Below are 20413 nucleotides of genomic sequence, written 5' to 3'. Positions count from 1 at the left end.
ACTTTTATATCTAAATAAATGATCTCATAGAGAAGTCAGAAATGATATGACTTGGTATCTAGTATCATTTTAGTGATAGTATTTAAAAAAACATACCCTGAAGCTCTGGTGTACACTAATACAAACTGAACAGTGTCCATCATCCTCAGTCATCATCATATTCAAAACAATATATTTATTGATTATGAATAGAGTTTAGAGCTAGATTTAGGGATGTTATTTTAATTTGGAGTCCACTACTGACGATCCCAAGAGTCTTAGGGGGACCGAACACTGGAGATGCTTCTACAATCCGTTTATTTGTTCATGAACTGTCAGCAGGAAGAGAGAGGAAAGAAAATGTTTGGGAGTTTATATAAATAAGTACATTACAATTCATGTTTTCCCATCCAGATAATGGGACTAGCAGACTCTATTGTGTTAAACATTTTTATATGAAGAAACAGATCTTAGCTTTGACTGACTCCTGACACGCGTTTCTAGGCTTAAATTCAGTATGCCACAATCAGCTAGAATGGCAAGAGTTATACTATACCTACTGAGGCTGAGTTCTTAGGAGGTCCAAGTTCTGTCATCCACCCCAATCCTCTTCGGTCTTTGGAGGAAAGTGAGAGTATTTAGGCACAAATATACCCAGGATCATCTTAGAGCTGGCAGAGTGTTTGGGAGAATAGCGCACACTTAGTGCCCACAAGTAAAAGATTATTGACCTGAAGACCTGGCTGTAGGGAGAGGAAAGATCGGAGAAATTGCGGACCTTCAAACTAGTCCTGTGTTTTTCTTCACCGCAGGTAAAGAGCACCTAGCGCCGCTGTGCTTAGAGACGCTGCAGAAGTCTGAGGAGTAGCAGGGGGATCTGGGAGGTACCTGAAGCTAGTGGACCTTGAAAGGAGGGGATAGAGGGGATAAAGGTATACATGAACCGCCTAGCCAGCTCTTCCCTTGGGATTGGGGTGGGGGTAGGGGGAGAAAGCGAGAAAGTGGTGATGGGGGGAGAGAGCTGGGGAGTTCGGAACGGTCTTGTTTGCCAGTCTGCGTCGGTAGGCACAGCGGAGCTGGGGCGGGTCCATCGTCCCCCCAGCCCAATCCCCAGCCTAGAATGAGGCCTTATGAATAAGCAACCAAGCGAGGCGCCCTCCTCCCAATGTCCTAGCGGTGGAGGCAGCCGAGTAAGCAGCAGCAGAAGCAGAAAGCGGTAGCAGCCGCCACCGCCGCAGGCGCGGAGATAGAATGCATCGCCTCGGCAGCCTTGGCACCGCTTCCTTTCTCTGCGCGCTGCCCCCCTAAAAGGCGCAGCGCAGGTAAGGAAGGCACCAGGGACACCGCCCCTTCGGGCGCACTGGTCCCTGCATGCAGTGGAGTCCGCCCCATTTAATACTTAGGGTGCTGGGTGGTGGCTGAGGGAATTGGGGGAGCAGAGGCTCAGTAGCCATTCAGCCTCGAGGCTCGCCGGGTGATTCTCTGGGCGAAGTGCTGTTCTTGCGGGGGCTGAGGGCTGTTAGCGTGGGGTGGGAGTGGTATACCTTCACCTCCTTGGCATCGATGACTAGGAGAGGTTTAGCTAACCAGGTAGACAGCAGGCCTCAGAGGATTCCCGGGCGTTCCCCAGTTAAAGGCCAGACTCGTTTCTTTCACTCTGGAGAATCCTTTGTGCTAGGGGGACTGGCGAGCCTGGCTTTTGTTTGCCGTTTTTCTTTCTCTTCGCTTTTAGCCCCCAGTATTATAACAAAGAACAAGTTCAAGAAGACAAGTGCTTGCTTCTGTCAGATGATCACTCACTGTTCACCCAGTAGCACTCCACGCAGATCGACTGGAACAAATGGGGATATTAGGTGGTGGAAGTCTTTTCTTGTACTTTGTTGAAAAGATACAGCTGAAATCAGGAATGTCACGATATTTCCTTTTATTCTTTTTGCAATCATTTGATGGTTGTACGGAAAAAGGTGACTAAAATTTCTTTAAAATGCCCAAGGTTAGAATTGGGCAAAGTAAGAAAAGCCAAATGTCCCAGTTCTTAGGGAATATGCTAGACGGAGAGCATCTCAATGTGCACATAAGCTTCATGGGCTTCCTTACTCTGGCGAATGATGCTTATAGTCGGCCAGGTGTCAGGTATGAACACTAATCTGACAAGGAAGATGCCAGAGTTGAAAATGTGGGATTAGTTTGTGGGCTTTGCCATGTTTGCCTACCTGAAAGTTGATGTTATCCATAGTGGTTGATGTGCCCTACCCCTGGTAACTAATTTCAGTTCAGAGCTGAAAGCAGTGGGGAGCGAGAGAGAATAGTTATTTAAAGGGTACTCTCCTCTTTGGAAATTTTAGTTTGTAACTCAAACAACACCATTGGGCTTAGATGAAAAACTTTCCCAAGAAGAAATATCAGTTGCAAGTATTTTCTGTTGACTTCTCTACATTTTACAGATGAAGTGGTAAGAGGTCTCACTTATCAGTCTATAGTAGATAATTCTTGTGTACTAAAACTAATAACAGAACCTTATTTAATTATGTACTTGAATTCAGGATAAAAAATGTGGAATTTTATATTCAAGTCCTCCCCTCTTTCAATTATAGGTGCATTTTGTTTTGTGCAATAGATGTATTCCTGAAAAGTTGTGTGCAAGTTGACAGTTTTTTCATCAGATTTTATGTTAAATATAATGAGAGTTTGCTATTTAAAAGATTACTGGAGCGATTTCTTTGTAAAATGAAAAAGATTTTCCTAATTTATATTGCCTATGTTGAGTTTGCTTAAAGTGGAGTGTACTTGTATGAAGATTAAAAAAAAAAAATCTGGTAATCATTCAACTTGCCAGGTGAGGTTAGAAAACTATAGAGTAGGGAAAGAAAGTGTCAGGTTAGGTTAGTGAGAATACCTGTGCCATTGATGAATAAGGACTTATTAATCAAGGTCAGGGAAAACAAGGTTATGTGAGACCTGAAATTTCAGAGATGAGCTTGCTTGCCTGGAAAATCCACTAACTCATTGAAGGAGGAGGGGGGGCAGGGAATGGTAATCTATCTCTGACTGATTTCATAGATGTTGCAAACTCCTTTCTGTAGGTGTGAAAATGTTACATCACTAAACTAGGGATGAAATGATAAATCATAGCCATAGGAAGATTCTTTCACTGCCCTACATCGCTAAATTCCAAGGAGAGATGTGGAAGTGTGGCATGTAGAATTTAGACATAATTCTTACAAATGGAAAGGCACTTCACTAATGGCAAATAAAGCAATCAGTCTTGATCCTAAACTTTTTTCTCACTCAGTACAATGCCATTTTTAGAGTAGCTTTTTGTATTTAATTTTCCTCATTCTCCCCTCCTCCAGTTTTCAGAGACCTGCTTTTTGAAAAGTTCATACATCTTTCCAGCCTATTTAAATTTCATAGAGGATGACTGGAGCATGATTCTGGAAGGATGTGGCAGAAAAATGACAATTGTCAATTTGCCCAGTGATGCAGATGTTAAAGAGTGCCAGCAGGAACACTGAAGATAAAACTGTGTTGATAGGGCCAGATTTATGGTGATAAACTCAGGTGAGTCATTGAGAAGTTATTTGGGAAGTGGTAGAATTAATGGTTAAAAAAACTGAGTTAGATAAGAATGAAATTGATTGATTGTGTGTATTAAAGAAGAATCATGCACTGGAAGAAAGGATGTGAGACAAAAGCAAAACAAGGGAAATATTCCTTTTTCTTTCATCACTAATTTGTATATCTATATACATACATACATACATGTATACAAACTATGAGAAGAGATTGAGAAACTTGAGAGCAATGATAAGTTGATGCATCTATGATAGAACTGAAGCTTTGGGAAGGTCAAGGAAAGACACATTGACATGTCTGATCCATTACTTACTTTCTTTTTATAAAACATATATATTTTTATTGGTATCTTTTGTTTATCTTTTTATTGATATCTTTTTGTTTATTGATATCTTTTGTTTCATTGTGTACATTCCCCAGAGTATTCTTCCCTTCCAGAGAGCAGTCCCTCATAACAAAGAGTTAAAAAAGTTCAGCAAAACTAACCAACACATTGAAAAATTCTAACATTATGTGAGGTGTGTCTGATCTATTTCTAAACAAATAAAGACTAACTGAAAACCAAATGCACATGTGAAAGTTATCATTATTAGCAGTATTATTTCTTTTGAAAAAATTATTGACTTTTTGTTTTTATATTACCTTCATTTCCAAGTGTATTCCTTTTCTCCCCACTCTGAAGAGAGGTACTCTATGTATTAAGGAATTTTTTTTTAAAAAACAGAGAGAAGAGGAAAAAACACAGTTAAATAAAATTATACATCAGGTCAAGTAAATCAGATAAGATAGGCAATATTCTACACCTATAGTGGATAGACCTTGGGATTTGGAATCAGAATGATCTGGGTTTGAATCTTGCTTTGGACACCTCCTGGCTGTGTGATCCATTGTAAGCCACTTAGTGTTGAAGCTTCAGTTTTCTCATCTGTAAGGACGGGAAATAATAGAACCTAACTCATAGTATTATTATGCCTTCCAAATCTCTGCAAATGAGGGCAGGCAGTACATTCCTCTTTTTTTTTTTTTTTAGGGCCAAGTTGGACATTATAATTATTTAGCATTCGATGTCTTTCTTTTGTTATTTCCATTTATATTCTAATAGTCATAATCCTTCTTACTTCACTTTGAATTAGTTCATATCTTCCTATTCTTCTTATTCATTTTTTTGCAATGCAAAATATTCCATTATCTTCATGGAGCACATTGGTTAGCTGTTCCCTATGCTATCATAAGACTTTGGAGTGGGATTTGAGTAGAGGTCATCAATAAATCATCAATTAATCAGTAACTGTTTCTTAAGTCTTTGCTATGGGCCAAGTATTATGTTAAGTGTTAGGAATACAACAAAAGCAAAACTTTGCTCTCAAGGAATCTGTATTCTAATGGGGGAGACAACATGTGAATAACTGTATTTACTATATTTAATATTTAATAATATTTATATTATAATTATACATAATTATAATATAATAAATAATAATATTTAATAATTGTAAAATATATATAGAAAAGATGTAAAGAAACTTTAGAGGTGAAGGCTCTAAGTTGTAAGGACTGGAGAAGGCTTTTTATAAAAGGTAGCATTCGAGATGAGTCTTGAAGGAAACCAGGGAGTCTAAAAGGCAGAGAGGAGAAAGGATATTCCAGGTGTAAGGCACAGCCATGTAATGTTAATGTAAGGTTAATGGTGGGTGAGGGGAAGACTTAAAGATCTTCCCCACCCATTAATAGGCCTCAGATATCTTTTGTTAATTTCTAATGAAACCCTGAGTCAGGAGGATCATGCCCTCCAGCTCTGAAAATTTAATATACACTCTGAGATGAGGTCTTTGGACTTTAGTTTTGAAAGAAGATTGGTGTGCCAGATGAGACTTTGGGTGGCTGCTAAGGAGCCCCCCCCAGCTTTGAAAACCCAGATGTTGGTGTTTTTCTCTCTGGTAGCTATGTATGTATTGTCTATGGTCAGATAGTTGGAAGCTTTGTCTGTTGGTCTTTCTGTTTGTAATTTCTGCTTGTAATTTCTATTTGTATTTTCTCTGAAGTTCAGGGTGCCGACTTTTCTCCCTGAACTAAATGAATGATATGTATTTGATTAAAGTGATTGTTGGTGCCTCACAAGTTGCTTTTCTTTTAGTAAAGCAGATCTAAGGACCTATACAGCAGGCCCTCCTATGTATGCTGGAGTCCTTGCTGTTACAAGCCAGTGCACAGGCACAGATGGATATAGAGTGTTATGTATACACAGGCCAGTATAGCTGAATTCTCGCTATGTGAATGAGAATAAAGAGTTAGACATCTAGAAAGCGGGAAGGAGTCAGGTTTTTAAGATCTTTAGATTCCAAACTAAAGATTTTATATTCTATCCTGGAGGTAATAGTGAACCACTGGAGTACATTGAGAAGAGATGTGATATGATCAGACCTATACTTTAGGGAAATTACTTTGACAGCTGTGTGGAGAATGGATTGGAGTAAGGAGAGATGGGGGAGAGATAACCAGAAGACTATTGAAATAGTCTAGACAAGGGATGATAAGGTCCTAAATTATAGTGGTGGCTGTGTGAGTGAAGAGAATGGGACCTTTATGAGACATATTATGAAGATGGAATGACAAGATTTGGTGACAGATTGGATATGTGGATGTGTGAGAAGGAAGAGTAAAGGATGATACTGACATGAACCTGAGTGAAGAGAGAAGATGGTGATACCTTTGAGAGTGATAGGGAAGTTTTGAAGAGGGTAAGGTTTTGGGAGAAAGAAAAAAAATTCCATTTTAGAACATATTGATTTTGAGATTCCTATGGGATATCCAGTTCAAAATATTTAATTGGCAGTTTGTGATGTGGGCCTGCAGCTCTAAGAGTTATTTGCATAGAGATGACTACTGAACTCTTGGGAGACGATGAGATCACCAAGTAAGATAATATTGAGAGAAAAGGAAGGAGGACTAGGAATAGAGCTTTGGTAAACATAAGGGTTAGTGGGAGTGACCTGGAAAAAGAATCAACAAAGGAGATTAAAACTCAGTCAGACTGGAAGAAGGAGGTCTAGGAGAGGTCAATGTCATGAAAAGTCAGGGAAGAGAGAGCATACAGGAGGAGGTGGTGATCAGTAATGTCAAATGCGGCAGAAAAGTAAAAAAAGGGTGAAGACTGATAAAAGACCAGTTTAGAGATTATTGTTACCTTGGGTAAAGCAGTTTCAGTTGATTGATGAGTTCAGAAGATATCTTGTCATCATAGTAAACTGGATGTTGTACATATAAATAGATTTAGAGGAATCCATGAAGCAATTATTGTTAGAAATATTATCTTAAATTTATGAATCCCTAAATACCTTCTTTTCTTTTACATTCTGCAAAGATTATTTATATTTGGTCCAAACTCTTCAATCAAGAGCTCTGTTGGGCATTGTGGTGGGATACAGAAGTATAAGGTAGAACCTACTTAGAACCTGTAGTTTTGTTGGGCCCATGAGACATGTAAGCATGAAATAGAATTCATCATTGAAAGTGGTATAGATAGAAGTTAGAATATGTTAGAGAAGGGAGAAATCGCTGTGTGCCCAGGATATTTGGGGAAGCATTTAAGGGAATGATGCTTCAGTTGAACTTTGAAAGATGGGTAGTCTATTGAAATGTGAGGGTTGAGGGAAGAAAGAGGAGACATTTCAATCAACTAGTCAATAAACGCTGATAAAATGCCTACTCTATGCCAGGCACTGTGCTAAGTACTGATACAAAAAGAAGTAAAAGATAGTCCCTACCCTCAAGGAGAGCACAATCTAACGGAAGAGAAAACATGTAAAGAAATACCTACAAACAAGCTACATACAGGATAAATAGGAAATAATTAACAGAAGGAAGGCACTAGAATTAAGAAGGACTGGGAAAGACTCCCTGTAATGAGATTTTAGTTTGTAGGAAATGAAATGAGCAAAGATTTGGATGTTGGAATGAGCATGAGAGAGGAATGCTAACTTTATTGTGTTGCGTAGTTTAGATTGGGAGAGTGGAGGAAATAAAGTTGGAAATGGTATGAAGAGTTTAGAGCAAGAAAATGGCAAAAATTGTGCCTCAGGAAGATTTAAAGTGATGTAAACATATAGTATGATTGAAGCAAGGAGAAACTATATATGGGTAGAGAGATAATTTAATTGAAAAGGTAGCTTTAATAATCCAATGAAGTAAACTGCACCTGGACTATGATGGTAGCAAAGGGAATAAAGATGAAGGGAAATTACCACATTATATTATGAAGGCATAATCAATAGGAATTGATGAATGTGTGGATATAGGGATAGAGGAGGAGGAGGAGAATCTAGCAGGATTCTAATGTTATAAAACTGGGTCACTGAGAATAGGGTAGTGTCAGTGATAGAAATGAAAGATTTAGGAGAGAGCTTAGCTAGTGGGAAAAGATAAGGAGCTCAATTTTGAACCTATTGTATTTGAGGTGTTATGATATCCAAGTAGAAATATTTTTCAAGTAGTAAAAACATGAGATTAGATTAACTTTTTTCCCCACAGGTTGTTTTTTTTTTTGGTTGGAGGGGTACAATTGATTCATGAATTTAGGCAGCTAAGTAAGTAGTGTAGTGGTAAGAACACTGGACTTGAAATCTGAAAGATCTGAGTTTGAATAGTGAATATTTACTATTTGTAAATATGAGCTGTATGATTCTGGACCAGTAACCAACTCTCTCAGCCTCAGTTTCCTCATGCATAAAAGAGTGATAATAGTGACATCTACTTTGCAGGCTTTTATGAAGGACCAAATGAATGTAAAGCCCTTTGCAAATTTTAGAATGGTGAGTGTGTTGGAGGCAGCTAGAACTAGCTAGTGAGACAATTGTTAAATTTTCAGTGTGAGCCTTTACACCTCAGAAACTGGTGAATGTTACAAATCAGAGTTGGGTTTATTGTTTTGTTGATTGTCTAGAATTAAGAATGTTATGGAAAAAATGTTAACAATACAGATTAAACTTAAAAGTGTGTTGTGGGTACATTTTTTCCCCTGGTCAGTCAGGAAATGTTTAATGTTTAATAATAAACATGTACCAGCACACCTCTGCTTAAAGTGATATATAAATGCTACCTATTATTATTATTGTTAAAAACTACATAGAGTAAAATATGAGATTTTTACTTACCAGTTTCTGAGTTCAGAGAACTCTCACTGGAAAAACACCCATGACTTAGCCTTATTTGGGTTTGTCTAGAATTCACAGAGGCTGTAGTCATAAAATAGTAATGTAATATGCTGGTGTGCCATCAGTTACTTCATTTTAGTTAAAAAAATTTTGAAAAGTACACCTAAAATAAAATATGAAAATGAACTAGCCTTTTATTTAGTAGGGCTGTATAGTTTAGTTAGTCATTTGTAGGTTAGATATTAATTTTTATTTTGTAATTCATTTGTCTTTGAACTATTCCTATACCTACACCTGTCTTTCCAGAACATCTTACCTTAATGCCTCATCATAATGTAGAAGTGATCAAGGGTGGTTGAAGCATATGCTGGCAGAGGGCAGATTTTGGGAGGTTTTACCATGCTGGGAAGACTGAGTGTTGTCTTAGCATCAGGCTAAGTTTGCTTTCCAAGATTCATTACCAGTAGGCTAATTATCTGGCAATGAATTCTTTGGCTAAGGTAAACCAAGGGAAAAAAATACAAAATGGCCCTTAATTATGTGCAAGCCCCCTTCTACTTCTGTAGTGACAGTGGCAGAGTGGAAGAAAAGGGGATCAAAGGTGGCTTCACAACTTTTAGATTATATATAAACTTAAATGTTGGTACTGTTAACGTGAAGTCCTTATCCATTGGCTAATAAGTGGACATACTTCTTACTGGTGGAACTAAAACCACTTTATTCTTGACATTATTGATATATATATATAAAATGTCAAGAAGCAGGAAGTTGCTACTTAAAGGAAAGATGGTTCATAGATTCCCCCTGGAGAGGAAAATTAAGAAATTGATAGTTGGCTTTATTTTGATCCCTAAAGCATCAGAAGCATCATTTCATGTAACATTTGGTCATCTTATATTACATTGCTGATGCTAAGTATTTTTAAAAAGAACACAATGAAAATAATTGTAGCTTATGCCTCAATATCTGTTGCAGAGAATGAAGAGGTAGAAAATTTTTATAAAGCATGCACTAAGATCATCCAAATCAAGTCAACATGTACTTTCATACTTGGAAAACATAGATTGGGATAAGGAAATGAAAAAGGCCAAAGTCTGATAGACTGTATAGAAGTCTCATCCCCATATATCATGAGACTTTTATCAAGAAAAAGAGTTGCTGGACATGTGAGCACTGATTAACATAACAAAATATTAAATTGATTATAATTTAACACCCAAACAAGAACCTACCAATGTAGGGAGGTACATCTGAGTCAGCTGTCTTTGTATAGGCATAGCACTGACTTGGTAGAACAAAGATAAAAATAAATAGAAATCTAGAAGAAAAAATAAAAAATTAGAAAAAATAGAATATGCAACTGAAAACTCAATTCTGACTAATTAAACAAGTTATTGATAATTAAACATGGATTTCCATTTATTATGGAAGAAACAACAGGCATAGACTATAATAATTTTATACAGAATTTTAATTGATGTTAATAAGCTCTTATAAGCGAGACAAAAAGTGCCCCAAAAGAACCTTTATCAGCAAACATATGACTTATTTATTTATTTATTTATTTATTTTATTTATTTTTTTTTTATTTAGCTTTTAACATTCATTTTCACAAAATTTTGGGTTACAAATTTTTCCCCTTTTCTCCCCTCCCCCCCCAAACGCCAAGCATTCTAATTGCCCCTATGACCAATCTGCTCTCTCTTCTATCATCCCTCTCTGCCCTTGTCTCTGTCTTCTCTTTTGTCCTGTAGGGCCAGATAGCTTTCTATACCCCTTTACCTGTATTTCTTATTTCCTAGTGGTAAGAACATTACAGTTGATCCTAACACTTTGAGTTCCAACTTCTTTAGCTCCCTCCCTCTCCACCCCTTCCCTTTGGAAGGCAAGCAATTCAATATAGGCCAAATCTGTGTAGTTTTGCAAATGACTTCCATAATAGTTGTGTTGTATAGGACTAACTATATTTCCCTCCATCCTATCCTGTCCCCCATTACTTCTATTCTCTTTTGATCCTATCCCTCCCCATGAGTGTTGACCTCAAACTGCACTCTCCTCCCCATGCCCTCCCTTCTATCATCCCCCCCCACTCTGCTTATCCCCTTATCCTCCACTTTCCTGTATTGTAAGATAGGTTTTCATACCAAAATGAGTAGGCATTTTATTCTTTCCTTTAGTGGAATGTGATGAGAGTAGACTTCATGTTTTTCTCTCACCTCCCCTCTTTATCCCTCCACTAATGAGTCTTTTGCTTGCCTCTTTTATGAGAGATAATTTGCTCCATTCAATTCTCTCTTTCTCCTCCCAATATCTTTCTCTCTCACTGCTTGATTTCATTTTTTTTAAAGATATGATCCCATCCTCTTCAATTCACTCTGTGCACTCTGTCTCTATGTGTGTGTGCGTGTGTGCATGTGTGTGTGTGTAATCCCACCCAGTACCCAGATACTGAAATGTTTCAAGAGTTACAAATATTGTCTTTCCATGTAGGAATGTAAACAGTTCAACTTTAGTAAGTCCCTTATGACTTCTCTTTGCTGTTCACCTTTTCATGGTTCTCTTCATTCTTGTGTTTGGAAGTCAAATTTTCTTTTCAGCTCTGGTCTTTTCATCAAGAATGCTTGAAAATCCTCTATTTCATTGAAAGACCAATTTTTCCCCTGAAGTATTATACTCAGTTTTGCTGGGTAGGTGATTCTTGGTTTTAGTCCTAGTTCCTTTGACTTCTGGAATATCCTATTCCATGCCCTTCGATCCCTTAATGTAGAAGCTGCTAGATCTTGTGTTATCCTGATTGTATTTCCACAATACTTGAATTGTTTCTTTCTAGCTGCTTGCAATATTTTCTCTTTCACCTGGGAGTTCTGGAATTTGGCCACAATGTTCCTAGGAGTTTCTCTTTTTGGATCTCTTTCAGGCGGTGTTCTGTGGATTCCTTGAATATTTGTTTTGCCCTCTGGTTCTAGAATCTCAGGGCAGTTTTCCTTGATAATTTCATGAAAGATGATGTCTAGGCTCTTTTTCTGATCATGGCTTTCAGGTAGGCCCATAATTTTTAAATTGTCTCTCCTGGCTCTATTTTCCAGGTCAGTTGTTTTTCCAATGAGATATTTCACATTATCTTCCATTTTTTCATTCTTTTGGTTTTGTTTTGTGATTTCTTGGTTTCTCATAAAGTCATTAGCCTCCATCTGTTCCATTCTAATTTTGAAAGAACTATTTTCTTCAGTGAGCTTTTGAATCTCCTTTTCCATTTGGCTAATTCTGCTTTTGAAAGCATTCTTCTCCTCATTGGCTTTTTGAACCTCTTTTGCCAATTGAGTTAGGCTAGTTTTCAAGGTGTTATTTTCTTCAACATTTTTTTGGGTCTCCTTTAGCAGGGAGCTGATTTGCTGTTCATGCTTTGACTTCATGTCTCTCATTTCTCTTCCCAGCTTTTCTTCCACCTCTCTAACTTGATTTTCAAAATTCTTTTTGAGCTCTTCCATGGCCTGTGCCCATTGAGTGGGCTGGGACACAGAAGCCTTGATTTCTGTGTCTTTGCCTGATGGTAAGCATTGTTCTTCCTCATCAGAAAGGAAGGGAGGAAATGCCTGTTCACCAAGAAAGTAACCTTCTATAGTCTTATTTCTTTTCCCTTTTCTGGGCATTTTCCCAGCCAGTGACTTGACCTCTGAATATTTTCCTCACACCCACCTCACCTCCTGATCCTCCCAGCCAGTGTTTGGGGTCTGAGATTCAAATGCTGCTTCCAGCCTCAGGGCTTTGGGCGGGGGCAGGGCTGCTATTCAGTGTGAGATTAAATTCAGATGCTCAGGTGAGGGCAGGGCTGCCTCTCAGGCTCAGTTCCCTCAGGGAGTTTATGCACAGACCTTCAACAATGGATCCAGGCTCCTGCCTGCTTGGAGAGCCCTGGTCTGCCGCTGCCCCTCAGCTTCTGTCTCCCGAGGGGGCCCGAGCCATGGGGGCACCCCACTCCCCCCTCGACCCGCCAAAGGGACTCTCTCACCGACCCCCGTCACCTGTGGGTGGAGGTACTTGTGTGGCCGCTGGAGATCCCGTCCCTGAAGCCCGCTCGGATCTGTTCCTCTCGGTGCCGCGGCCACGGCAGGGCTGTACTCAGCTCCCAGTCCCGGCGCCCAGTCCGCAGCATGAAGGACCTTTTATGAGAGGTTTGCAGGTCTCTCCGGAACAGAAATCTCCCTCGCTCCAATGTTCTGTGGCCTCTGGGTGCAGAATTCGCCGTGAGTTACTTCTTTGTAGTTGTTCTATGGGTTGTGGGTTCGGAGCTATGTGTATGTGCGTCTTTCTACTACGCCATCTTGGCTCCGCCTCCCATATGACTTATTTATGAGGTGGAGAGAGATGACAGCCAAAAGCAATATTAGTTTACAACATAAACTCTTTTGTAAAATTTTATAGAGAAAGATAATGATGTTATAAGAAATATTTCCTCTTTAAACAGAGGACATTAAAACCAGTATAAAGAAAGATTGGTAAGATAACCTGTTGGCCATCCCAAGGGCACGGAAGGATGAAAATGGAGGGAGGTCGACAGAGAAATGCAAAAGATATGCGAAGATATATAGAATAAAGTTGTTGTTTTTGCTGTCAGGGGCAGTAAAGCCGCTGCATGAACTCCAAAGTCATGGATCTTCATATGCTTATAGAGGGGGCTGAAATATTAGTATAGGGAACAAAAATGGGAAAAGCAACTGCTTTAGACCAAATATACACGAAAGAAATATATGCTAGAAGTGATATAATTTTGATGTCATCAAGGGGTTGATTCATAAGACATTTGAAGAAGAAAATGCCAAAATGTTGGAAAAAATCTTGGACCTAATTAAATATCCCAAAATGATAACAAAGATTGACACTTACTGATCTACATTTCTATTTTCCCAGAGCTATAAAATTTTAATGAAAAAATCTATAGGCATTCTTGATGAGGGCATTAGTAGTGAATAAATAAGCTTAGCAGTTGATATTCCATAGTAGACTATATCTTCACTATCACACAATTGACTGAAAGATGTAAAGAATACAAGGTCCCACTGTGCTTACCATTTATAGAATAAACATTTAATTGAATAGAGCAAAATACTCCCTTAAAAAATCTCTTCTAACAAAGTGGCTCCTATACACAATCAAAACTATTTGAGATTCCTTGAGAGCTATAACAGAAATAATCATGGTCGACCTTCTGATCATAAATATCAGATGAGGCCATAAAATCAGGAAGTAGGCTCAGAAAAGTTCTTTGTAAGTTTGTCACAGTGATGGAAGAGATCCAGCAAAGTCCAAGTTAAAGAGTGGATGATGAAGTCCTCCAGATGCTTGTGACTGTCTAGGACACCATTCTGATCTAATCAAGCCTCATTTTCACTTGTTATCTTCATGGCAATGCTTCTGATTTTTACAGACTTTTTCACTATAGTTTTCTTCCTATCCTGAAATTTCCCTCTGTGCCTAGAACCTTCTCATCCTGAAATATCCCTGTGCCATGCAGGCCCCCTTCTCCCATTGGTGAATTCCTTCTGTAGGCTTCCATTTGGAGATGGATCCATACACTTCATTCTCTTGCTGCCTGTGCTTCTGACTCTCTGGATCTTGCATGTCTTGCATGGGTACTTCTCTCCTCCCCCACTTTCCAACTCTCTTTTATGTATTTCTTTCTTCCTTTGTAATATAAACTCCTTGAGGACAAGGAATATTTTTCTTTTTGCTTGCATTTGTATTCTGAGCCCTTGACGTAGTGTGTGGTACATAGTAAATACTTAATACAGTAGTTCTAAAAGTATGGGTCCCTGGGGGTCCCTGGTACCCTTTCAAGGAATATGTGGGATCAAAACTATTTTCATAATAATACTAAGACACAATTTGCCTATTAGAATATAATTCCCTTTTCCCAATACATATCTGTGTGAGGCTTAATTTCCTTCATATACTTCAACAAAAACAATACAGATTGAAACAGATTGAAATCAGAAGCAGCTATAAGAATACAATAATCTTTTCTTAGGTCAGGTATTAAAGAGGTTTGCAAAAATATGTAAAGTAATGTTGCTCTTCTCATTACCTTTTTTGTTTTGGGAAATGGTTATTTTTCATAAAATGTATTTATGTTAACATGCAAAAGGTTTTTATTGCTTTTTAAGTGAATATATAAATATAAAGTGAATAAATAAAATGAACCATTTAAATTTCTAATATGGTAAATTTTGATTGCTATCATTCCAGTAAGCAAAAGCATTTGAAGGTCCTCAACTATTTTTTAGAGTAAAAAGGAGACCTGAGACAAAAAAATTTGAGAATCTCTGGCTTGTTGTCTTCCTGCTTGCCTTGAAGCCCTAGAACATTGTAGATGCTTCTAGGAGATATTTGTAACCACTCTAAAAATTTGGCTTAATCATCTACAATAGAAAAACTGAGTGGATGAAGATTACCTGTTGCACAGATTATCAAGTTAAATGAACAATCTATGGTGTTTGTCTCTCTGTCTATCTATCTAGTAGTTCAAAAAGATATTAAATTGTGTACAGTGTTAAACAGGAGTACAATGGATTAGATGACCTTCAGGAAGTTGCAAATGCCTTTAAGCTTCTCCCTGAAACAAGAACTATCTTTGTAATATCAATATTCTGTCAGTGTTATTGTATTGTAATAAAACATGGAACACTACAGTCTCCAATAAATTAAAAATTGATTGTTCCACAAAAAGCAATGAAGAGGCACATGTGAGTATAATTTGGCTGCAACATACAGCAAATTGAAGAAAATTTTGAAGAAAAACTGGAATAAAGAGTATCATTGGGGAAAATACTGGAGCAAAAATAAGATGGGCTGGTTATGTAATGAGAAGGTGAGATGGGATAATAGCCTGAGTGTTTCACTATTCCTTTCAAAAAATATTATTTTTAATTTTCAACATTCACTTCCATGAGATTTTGAGTTCCAAATTTTTTCCTCATCCTCCCTCCCCCACCGCAAGACAGCATGTAATTTGATATAGGCTCTACACATACATTCACATTGAACCTATTTTCACATTAGTCATGTTGTAAAGGAGAATTAGAACCAATGGAAGAAACCATGAGAAAGAAGAAACAAAAAAAAAAAAAAAAAGAGAGAGAGCAATAATATACTTCAATCTGCATCCAGACTTCATAGTTCTTTTTCTGGATGTGGACAGTGTTTTCCATTATGAATCCTTTGGAGTTGTCTTGGATTCTTGCATTACTAAGAAGAGATAACTTTATCAAAGTTGGTCCTCGCACATTGTGGCTATTACTGTGTATAATATTCTCCTGGTTCTGCTCACTTCATTCAGCATCAGTTCATTCAAGTCTTTCCATGTTTTTCTGAAGTCTGCCTGCTTATCATTTCTTATAGCACAATAGTATTCTATTACATTCAAATACCACAACTTGTTCAGTCATTCCCCAACTGATGGGCATCCTCTTGATTGTCAATTCTTTGCATCCACAAAAAGAGCTGCTATAAATATTTTTGTATATGTGAATCCTTTTCCCATTTTTTATTATCTCTTTGTGATACAACCCTAGAAGTGGTATTGCTGGGTCAAAGAGTATGCACATTTTTATAGCCCTTTGGACATAGTTCCAAATTGCTTTCCAGAATGGATGAATTAGCTCACAGATTCACCAATAATAAATTAGTGTTCCAACTCCCCCACATCTTCTCCAACATTTACAATTTTCCTGTTTTGTCATTAGCCAATCTGATAGATGTGATGTGTTACCTCAGGGTTGTTTTGATTTGCATCTCGCTAATCAATAGTGATTTAGAACAATTTTTCATATGTCTATAGTTAGCTTTAATGTCTTCATCTGGAAACTGACTATTTCATATCCTTTGATCATTAATTTCATGTTGGGAGAAAATATGGAAGGCTCCTGGAACACTGAGTGGACCTCCTATTGTAAGTTTGTGGGAGAATATGAATAAGAGTTGAATAAACTGGATAGTCAAAATTGTTTGAGGGAACATCCAAGTTGATAAGATCATAGATCTGTTTGAGTATTTTAGTATGATGTTGTCAAAGATAATATTTGACAGAACTGCTTATATTCCTCCTGGTGGTAGAAATTCAATAACTTTTTTATAGTACTGCAGAACCATTAAAGCATTGTGAATGGTCCTCATCTGATAAAAACCAGTTACAGTTGAATCCTGTTCTTTAGAAAATTTTGCTTATTTTCTAGATCATATAGCTAGTGAAACTATTTTTCTGAAGTTGAGGAATATTCTGAAGGGATATTTTACAAGAAAACTGAATGTCAAAAATATGATGTGGGAAGTGTTCCATTTTCTCATGAATTATTGCAACACAGACCAACTTTAAGATAACTGCTATGGTATAGATCTCTGACCAACTTTTTCTCCAAACAAGAGAAAAGGACTGTGAGAAGCTTACCATTAAAAAACTTGATTATGCATGGTTCTATAGGTTTGCATATGTTTTTAGTGAATTAAACATTTCAGATACTTCTTTTATTCTCAAGTTTCAAGTCTCTCAAAAAGTGGTACATATTCCTTATTTAACTGGAGCTTCCAGATAAATTTGTGCTATGCTCATAAAGATGGAGAAATATGTGAAGTCTGAAGGTCATCTATTGATTCAAGCTACAGACATGTCACCCTCTAATGATTTTATAGGCAATCTGTTTCTGTGTCTTTAGAGGAAAGGTCTAGTACTACTTAGGGGAAAAGGAACATATGGTCACAATACACAGATAGATAGCTATCTGCAGTTTATCACTTGTTTGTATTTTTAAATTGGATTTTAAAAGCAGTGGTCAGCACTTATGAAACCACCAAAGGTTAGTCTTTAGAGAAATGGTAGAATTCCTTTTACTCAAGGACTGTATAGCATAATGTCTAGAAGAAACATTAGAAAGCTTGCAGGAAAATTTCATTTTAGCAAAAGAGTTTGCATTCATTTAAATCTTTGTCTTCATGATCTATTTCTTTCACAACATTTTTCACACTGAAGTGAACGTGCATCTACATGATGTAAAAACATATGGATGAAAGGTGCAAAATTCATTCCATTTGTCTAAAGTTTGGCTCAATAATGCTAAAAATATGGAAGTGTGGATGCATCTGAGTGTTTTTATGCTATGCAAACTAGAATATTCAGACAATTGAAATTTTCAGGTTTTATTTTTATGCTTTGGATTTCTGTAAATATAGTTTCAAACTGAATAACTCACTATCTTCTGAGGTAATCAGCAAGTGATTTAACTGAATAGGCAATGTACGTGTTTATATAAGGTGGGTAAATTTCTGAATGGGTGGAAAATAAAACCAACAGGTATCTGATGACATACTATGTGGTCCACTCCAGGTTCTTTGACTCTGAATAACAGTTTGACATTTCAGCTTTCCTGTATAGAGATCTAAAGAGGCAGCTTATTTGAATCTTTTCACAGAGAGAAAAGTATATAGGATAGTCTCACTGAACAGTACATAGCTCATTATTATATAGCTTCTCTACAGTTGTGACATTTGATTTAGTTGAATTAACAACAAATGTCATATAGCTAGCAAGACATTAACGCTTTTATTTGGCTACTTATTAAGCAGAGTGCTGTTTTAACAGGCACATGGGTGTTTACTGAAATCCTGCTCCACTGTTTAATTATGCTGTCAAGGTGACCCTAGGCACTAGAAGACAATGTTAGGAGAGTGTAAGCTCTGGCAAGGTCTGTCAAGGTTAGAAAGACATAAGGGTTTAGAAGGGATCTTAGAGTTCATAGTCTAACCCCTTCATTTTTATAGATAAGGAAACTGAGTCCAAAAGAGTAAAGTTCAAGGTTAAACAGAACTTGTCAGAGGTGATATTTGAACCCCAGTCCTTTTACTCAAAATTCATTGGTTTTTACATTGTATCAGCTGGAAAGCCTTCAATTTTAGATCTGAGGATGGTTTGTCTACTAACTGAGACCGAACTTGGGTAAATTCAGAAAAACTCAACATCAAAAGGTTGACCAATGGGTAATGAATTTTATTTTGGTCACAGAAGCTTATTAAACTGTCTACTAAGACATGAAAAGGCTAAAAACCGTATCATGTAGGGGAGCATATACATATATGAAATCACAGATCCTTGGGGTTTTGAAGTAGTAATGTCCCTGGAAATAGCTATGTGGCAGAGTGGATAGAATGTGGGACTTGGAGTCACGAAGACCTGAATTCAAATTTAGCCTTAGATACTTACTAATTGTGTGATCATAGACAAGTTAATCTCAACCAACCTCAGTTTCTTCATCTGTTAAATAGTAATAATAACTTTGTAAAGCACTTTGAAAACCTTAGAGTGCTATATAAAATAAAGCTCAATTATCTTTTATTTTTTCATTCTTTTGAATTTGTTTGGTTGATTCTTGATGTCTCATAGAGTCATTAGCTTCCACTTGTCCAGTTCTAACTTTTAAAGAGTTGTTTTCCTTAATTAGCTTTTGTCTTTCTTTTCTATTTGGCCAATTGTGTTTTTTAAAAAGTGCTCTTTTCCCAAGCTATTGACTCTTTCTTTTATAATTCTCTTGCATCATTCTCATTTCTTTTCCCAGTATTTCTTCTGCCTCTCTTAAGTTCATTTTCGAGCTCTTCCATGAGTTCTTTCTGGGCTTGAGACCACTTCCCATTTTTCTTTGGAGTTTTGTCCGTAGGTTTTCTGATATTGTTGTCCTCTTCTGAGTTTGTGTTTTGATCTTCCCTATCACCATAATAACTTTCTATGGTCAAATTCCTCTTTTTTTTTTTTTTGCTCATCTTTTTTGGCCTCCCTCCTTTCTTTTAAATTTGAGCTCTGCTCTGGAGTGGAAGGGGCACTGTGTCAAGCTTCTTGTGCCAGGGGCTGTAGGCCCTGGCTGTTTACCTGTTGCTACACTGATATTGGGCAGCTAGGTGGTGCAGTGGATAGAGCATCAGTGCAGGAGTCAGGAGGACCTGAGTTCAAATCTCACCTCAGACACTTGACACTTATTAGTTGTGTGACCTTGGGCAAGTCACTTAACCCCAATTGGCTCATCCTGGGTCATCTCCAGTCATCCTGATAAATATCTGATCACTGGATTCAGATGACTTTGGAGGAGAAGTGAGGCTGGTGACCTTGCACAGCCATCCCTCACTTAAAACAAAGTCAAGTGCAAGTCATGTCATTATTTCTCTGATGGCGTGGTCTTCTTCGGCAATGAAGGATGAACACACACACACACACACACACACACACACACACACACACACACACACACACACACACACTGATATTGCCCTGAGACCCAGAAGGGATCCTCATGTCTGGTACTGTTCTGAGGGTGTGATGTGGGGGATTGGTGGAACTGCTGGAGGTTATAGGGGTCTGGAAGCTTATCTAGTGCTCAACTGGGATATTAGGGCTGGTGTTTGGCCTGTGTTGAGGCCAGTGGGGGTGTTTCTGCCTTTCCCTGGGGCTACACTGAAACTTGTGGCCTTCTGGTGGCTGGGGAGTTGCCTGTTTGCCCCTGGTTATGGTGATGTAAGTGGCACCTGACTGTTTGCCTACACAGTGGTAGAGTTGGTGCTACCTGTTTGCTTGGGGCTACAGTGAAGCACAAGATTCACAAGGTTCTCAGAGCTGCCCGTTCCCTTGGCTATGCTGAGGCATGTGGGGGGTCCTGGTTTGGTGTTTGCCTGCTCCA

At 37.9% G+C, this 20413-nt stretch overlaps 1 protein-coding gene across 2 annotated transcripts in view; it reads left to right on the top strand.

The window, feature by feature from the left end:
• Positions 1-1045: 1045 nt before the first annotated feature.
• ARMH4 (armadillo like helical domain containing 4) overlaps positions 1046-20413 on the top strand; it is a 137069-nt gene continuing 117701 nt past the window's right edge. The window contains exons 1-2 of one of the 2 annotated variants that reach the window (XM_072629316.1): positions 1046-1301; positions 3333-3540. The gene's annotated coding sequence lies outside the window, so the exon portion shown is untranslated. The remainder of the gene's footprint in view (positions 1302-3332; positions 3541-20413) is intronic. The other variant, XM_072629317.1, reaches the window with a different exon arrangement.

This window comes from Notamacropus eugenii, chromosome 1, assembly GCF_028372415.1.
Source record: "Notamacropus eugenii isolate mMacEug1 chromosome 1, mMacEug1.pri_v2, whole genome shotgun sequence".
NCBI lineage: Eukaryota > Metazoa > Chordata > Mammalia > Diprotodontia > Macropodidae > Notamacropus > Notamacropus eugenii.
This window is presented reverse-complemented; position numbering and strand designations above follow the sequence as displayed.